Source organism: Scaptodrosophila lebanonensis, unplaced genomic scaffold (assembly GCF_003285725.1).
Source record: "Scaptodrosophila lebanonensis strain 11010-0011.00,11010-0021.00 unplaced genomic scaffold, SlebRS2 tig00000053-arrow-pilon, whole genome shotgun sequence".
In the NCBI taxonomy this organism is placed as follows: Eukaryota; Metazoa; Arthropoda; class Insecta; order Diptera; family Drosophilidae; genus Scaptodrosophila; species Scaptodrosophila lebanonensis.
Genome location: NW_022060548.1, coordinates 3,941,819 through 3,948,631, shown reverse-complemented (window position 1 = coordinate 3,948,631; position 6,813 = coordinate 3,941,819).

Below are 6,813 nucleotides of genomic sequence, written 5' to 3'. Positions count from 1 at the left end.
GTTATTGCTGCATAATAAAATGTTCTTTGCTTCTCTATTTCTGTTTAATTAAATAAGCCTTCAAGCCTGATAGGAAATTTAATTGTTATTTGCATTTCAGTTTTGTTTGTTTTTGTTACAGAAACGTTTTAAAATTATTTGCGACTGTAAAAAATACTGTTTGTTTTTGAAAATACTTGTATTGCAAAGTACTTGAATATCACTAAAATAGTTTGACAGTTGAAGTTGAGCTGCCCTCTGAAAGTTTACTAAACACGGGGCCAAATACCCTTCACTAGCGCTCAGCTATGTGTACCTCCCCCTCTCTATGTGTACCTTGCTAAGCTTGACAAAATGGCCAACACTTGACACCTGACCCCGAGTCAAATTGGCATCGTCGTTGTGGCATTTGTCGTCATCAGCGTCGCCGCCGGCAATTCGCCTGGGAAATTCGCAATGCATTATTATGGCACCCACTCATAAGTCAACCATGTGCCATATAAGTAGTAACAAAACATGACACCAACAAACATCAAACAGCCATTTTATGATTCACGCTTGCATTAAAACCTCATCAAAGTAGTGGGAAACATACACACACACACACACACATACATAAGTAAACTTAACACACAAATCGCACACAAGTCTATGAAACAAAGCGACAACACAAACAACAACAACAATAACAACTTAAGTTAACTATCGCACTAAGCAGTGAGATGGCAGCTTAAACGTGCGACCGCCGGTCAGGTCCAGATGCAGCTCCACTTAGTGATGAGCGCGTGATAAACAAAACGTACGCATTTTAAATCAGTTTCTTCCTGCCTTAAGGACACAATATTGTGCCATTTATGCCGATTTGTAGCTTTAACCAAATGCGAATCACTGCTGACTGCTAATCTTCCTACTCACTAGCCATTCTTCTAATTTTACCTTCACAATGCCATCGCTGCTAATCTAATTATTTATATTCATTAACATTCTAAATAAATACCTCCTTAAATTAATATTTGTATTACTAAGTATGGCTAGCTGTATTATTATGCTGGTCCTTATTGTGGTTTCTTTTTGTTGGTCCTTAAATTAGTTTATTTTTAAAAAATAAAAAAGACAATACATTTTTTTTATCTGTATACTATTTTACGTAAGATGAAGTATGGATGGACCACCCTGTATTTTCTTTTCATAGTCGGATATACTTGTTTTTTTGTGAGTATAGGTACATATAGATTCCATAATTTTTGTTGTATTCCTTTTTGCTCCACTTGGGAGCTTAGTCATCCTTAACATCGACATCGAAGTGGAGCCGTTTTGTGTTCATTTGTCTTGTATAACTTTCAATAATCACTTGTTGTCAGTCGACCTGGTGATTGGTCAGATGCGACTTCCCATAACATATAACGAATATTTGCTCTATTGGTATCCATTTAATCAGAAATGATCTCACAAGCCAATCAATCCACTAAGAATTAATATGAAAGTTTCTTTAAGAGCTTGAATAAGTAATCAAAAGTTTGAGAATCATTTTATTTTATTTAAATATATTTTCTTTATAAATTGTTACTTTATAAATCGTTACTTTATAAATCGTTACTTTATAAATCGTTATCCGGCTATTAACAGTGATCTGGCGCCCGATTACATCACATGTCCACCTCTAGCTGCAACCCTGGCAACTGACTTCAATATGCACACACACACACACACACTTAGAAGCTATAGCTTCTCGGCTGGCTGGTACTCAGTGCGCAACTTCACGCCGTAATTAAACTGTCTTCGGTTGTATAGTACAAGCATTGAAGCATTTAGCCGTCCAAAATCCATCCAGTGCCATTTAAAGTTTCTTTTATTTTAGTATGCCTATGTATATTAGTTCCCCCCTACATTTTTCTGTGTGTATGTGAGTATGTGTGTGTGCGTGTCGTTTTTCACACTATTTTCTACTAATTTAACGATTTTGTTCGACTCAACGCCGCGATTTTTATTGCCGCACTTTTAGCACTTTTTACTCCAACGATCCGTCTGGCGGTCTTTCCGTCCCTCGGTCTTTCGACCATTTCGTCGGTTCTCTTGTTTGGCTATTTATTTACATGTGTAAAAAATGCAAAGTGTTTGCTGTGCTGCTCAACTTACAATGGAAATTGGCACATGAGATTTTTTTCTTACAAAATACTTTTGCAGGGCTAGACTGTTCCCAGTCGAAGGGTTTGGCTGTTGGCATTGTTTTATGCTTGATTTATTTAAGAAATTGAAAACGGTTGAGGATTGGGGCAGTGGCAGCGAAACTCTCGTTCTACGTGTAGGGTTTTTATGGGTCGATGTAAAAATCACATAAAATTCATTTTATGAGGAAAGGTTTCTATTGCATGTAATTATCTCTAGATATTAACGATTTTTTTTTTTGCTCATATAATTTGTAATTAATTTTAATTACAAGTTGTACAGTTTAATATGGTTATCCAAACAAATAAGCAGTTATCCGTAAATTGAGGACACGGCTTGCCTTGTTACGCCAGAATTTCTTAGCTATATTGGTGCTGCAATTGTACTTTCCTTAATATACAAGTATGTATGCCAATTGGTCCGCTTGTTAGGCCATTTTTAGAAAGTTTTATTATTGATAGAGTTGAGTTTCTTCATACATGGAGTTTCTTCATACATCAGAAACCAGTAGGGCCTTTTATATATTAAATTATTATTATATTAGTACATTATAAATTTATTGTCAGAAAGCAAAAAAATACGTTGTACAACTAACTTTTTCAGTTAGCTTTTTATCCCTCAAGCGGCTTCCGTTAGGTTTGACAAGCGCTGAGAAGGGTTATTATTTTAATTGGATCAAAATATGTATATAATAAATATGGCTAAATCATAAATTGGTGCTTAAATTCCTCTTTAGGATCAATTCTAAAAGGGCAAAACGTTGTATTCCATTTTTGTTCTGCCCATCTCTATTCGTTCTTAGTCTTAGCGCTTTTTATATTTTTTTAACACTTCCATTTGGTTAATTTATTTGACACTTTCTTTTACTTTAATTTATAGACAATTTTACTAATATGTCACTAAATAGGTTACTGAGTCTGATTTTTCGTTGTTTGTTTTTTGATTTTGTTAATAATATTTAAGATTTTCTATTTAATGTATGATTAATGAAAATTATTTATTTTTCTTTACAAATTAGAGGCATGTACTTGCATAAATATATTAAAAACAAAACGATTCTAAGAGCCCGTATTTATGTCTTAATCTTTTAGGTAATAATAGACTGGGCCGTCTTTCGCTTATTTTAGTAGATTATTTAAGCTTATGTTACTTAACTCATTATTTTGCCTTTGCACTCTTGCGAACTCCAAATCCTATAATGAATTTTGTAATTAAAAGCACACTCACGTATCCCACTTAGTTGTTAACATTAAAGTGAGGCGCACATACATCAAAATATCAACACCCAACCAAAAAAGGCGCCTTTCCAAATTCGTTTGGTCCATCCCCTTCAAGTCGGTAAGCCAAGTAGAATGGCATTGCATGTAAGGCATTAGGTGCGATAAAACAAAATGCACACCAACTATCAGGCAGCAGGCAACAGGCAACAGGCACCTACTGCTGATGGAAACTAAAAGGAAGTGAGCTTGGCGCATAAATCGCGTGAAAAATGTGAAAGAAAATAGCGCTCTGACACAAATAGGAAGAGAAAAAAAACGAATACGAAATTAACAAAACGAAAGAAAAACTGCGCAACGCGTTAAAATACGTTGAGCCGATGATGATTATGAATATGAAAAATTAATGATAGTCACAGCATGGCAACAGTTGCACGCACACGCATCAAAGAGGCAGGCAGGCAAGCAGGCAGGAAGATGCAAATGCACAGATTAAGTATACGCAGCATTGGCCTCAAACATTGCTGACGCTGCTGCCGCTTGTCAGCGTCAATTTTCGTGTGCTTATCCGTTAGTTACACACAGACACAGTCACACACACAGACACAAACACACATGCATAAGTACACGCACATAGATTTGCCAGCCAAGCAGCTTTCCACTCTGAACATTTTTAATTTTTATTACCATTTGCCTGATTTTTGCATTCAGTTATGGTTGTTACTTTGCATTTGTCGCTGCTCTCCCTATTTCTCTGCCTCTCTCTCCCCCTCTCCCGCGTTAGTGTTGTTATTGCTGTTAGGCCATTGCGTACATTTTTCATCGCTTTGCCCCTCACTGTAGCCACACTGCAAAAAAATAGCGGGCTTCGGCATCTGTGATAGCTTATCAAGATTTTTGTGATGTTGCTGCATTCGCAGGTGAATACAAGTACTATACTAATATATGTATCGAGCAAGGCTTTAAAGCTAAATTACAATTTCTATCGCAAGCAAAAAAAAAAAAAAAATATTTCGTTTGCATTTTTTTATCACTTAAAATAGGTAAAAAATCGTACTTGAAATCTTAATTTTCTTACAAAGAAATACATACCTTCCAAGGCCCCTCCTTCTTTGTAATCTTAAATTTTCTCATGCTTGGTTATTAGTTGGTTTTTTTCAGTGTCACAAACTGGCCTCAGTAGCCGGGTCACTTGCAGAAACTTTCTTTCTGGTCCTTCGTTTTGGCTATCAACTTCAACTTGACTTTCAGCCTCAGACGCGAGACTCCGTCGCTAAGGCTAATCGCCTATCTACCACTCGCTCCATTCCCTGGAAGATGCGCCAAGTGGCGCAATGTGCGTGTGCCGTTTCTCCTTGGCCTCTGTCTGGCTGAGATTAGCGGCGCAAAGTGCCAGGCACTGGCATGTCGGGCTTAATTGCCGCACTCTTTATTTAATTTGTATTAAGTTAGCCTTTAGCCAACGCAATACATTTTTTGCATCTTCATTATATTGTTGCTGTTGTTGTTACTAGTGGTTTGTAATGTTCAATTTTCTACCTGTTTGGCTTTTGATGACATTTGTGGTTGCTGTGCGTTTAGATTATACAACTTCCTTGTTAATTGCTAATTAAAAGTTAGCAATTACCTGTGACGCATTTTAAATGCTTTAAGTTGTTGTTGATTGCGCGTAAATGAATTGTTAGACTGTAACTGTTCGTTGTTTGCGATTGGAACAAAAGACTAGCCTTTAATTATATTAGTTTGCAGATATGAATAATCTATAGTGTTTGATTTGAAGAACAAAGCATCTTCTTAGTTATGTGAATGCGTTAGTTCACACCTTTTCATAATAGTTACTGAGATATTTACTTTAATATCAATTCGTTTAAAGTTAAGTCTAGAAATATCTATGCCTGCATGAAAATAATTGATAAAAATATTGGGCTATGCTTCTAGATTTCGAAAAAATCATAAAAAAGTATTGCTGTTTAAACTTCCGCCGTTCTTAAGGTCCAAATATTTTTCAAATTAATAAAAATTTACTCCGAGTGTTAAATATTTGCCATTAACAGATTAATTTTATTAAAAAAAAAAAATGTTTGAATGCGTGAAAAAAGTTAAAGCAGCTTTATATAAAATTTAAGATATAAGCCGTCCTCATGCTTATGACAAGTAAAAAGTTGTTTTCAGTTGGTTATTGGCTTTTAAAGCATATTTGTAGTACACCTTATAAGGTAAACGTATTTTATCCAACTCTCTTGGCAACTGGAATGGTATTTCCAAGCTGCTTTTGTGAATTCTTCTTGAAGTTTTTTTTATGGTTAAGTGACTTATAGATTCAGCTCTTCAGAGTTGCTGTAATCTGATTTTAAATTTTTTCCATTATGCAGAGCAATTTTACTAAAAAAATGTCTTCAAACATCACCGATATTCATGGCTTCGAATCCTGCACCTTTAAATTAATGAGAAAATTTAAATTTCACAGAGTTCATATTGGGTCAATTATAATTTTGTGGTTTTAAGCAACCGCTTGTCATTATTTCATCCAATTAAATGTTGCCTCCTGAAGGTCTTTTAGAGATAATAATAATAGATCGTAAATAATTTAAGGAAATAGGATATTTCTTCCCAGCACTGATTACATCGATGGAGTCAGTTTCAGTTTTATCCGAAATCCAGAGAATAGAGCCTCTGATATATTCGTAGTACTATGTTTTGAAAGTTCTATCTACTCTATCTATTTTTCAACGTCTATCGAGTAAGAACGAGGTTTTCATCGTGTTAAGGGAACATATTTATAATCATGCTAGACCGAGATCGCGTTAAAAGAGTGGAGTTAAAGGAGGGCTAACTCTAGGCGTAAATCGGATGCATAATGTGTTAGCAAACATTAGATTTGGGCATTCACAGAAGTATGTCGAATTGGTTAAAGTGCGTTGTGCGCTCCACTATTAAGTAGGAGTACTTGTATAATCAATGTTTTGTGACTAGGGGCTTCAAATGCAAACAACATCGAGTTTGGAATGCAAAACAGCAGAAACTTAAAGCTCCAGTCAAGTAAGTACCTAAAGTCTACTTGTTAGGCGCAGCAAAAAGTGCGCAAATCTTAACAAACGACAGCGTCATCTGCTTAGACGACTATGAAGACGACGACGACTGCGCCCTGAGTTGTATCTGCTGTTGCTGTTTCTGTTGCTGATGCTGATGCTGATGTTGTTGTCGTGGTTAGAGACGCTCGTAAAACATGTTTTTTCAATTAAAAATCTACGAAATGCATCAACTGCAACTACAACAACAGCAACTACAACAAAAGCAACATCAACAGCATCAGCAACACATGCTTTCGTCTATGTTTGTGTATGGAAGTATGGGCCGCTGGCAAGACCCGAAACACTTACAGGCTAGAACCGACCCAACCCGGCCAGAGCAGGCCAGACCCGACCAGACATCAGGCTCACCATCAGCATCA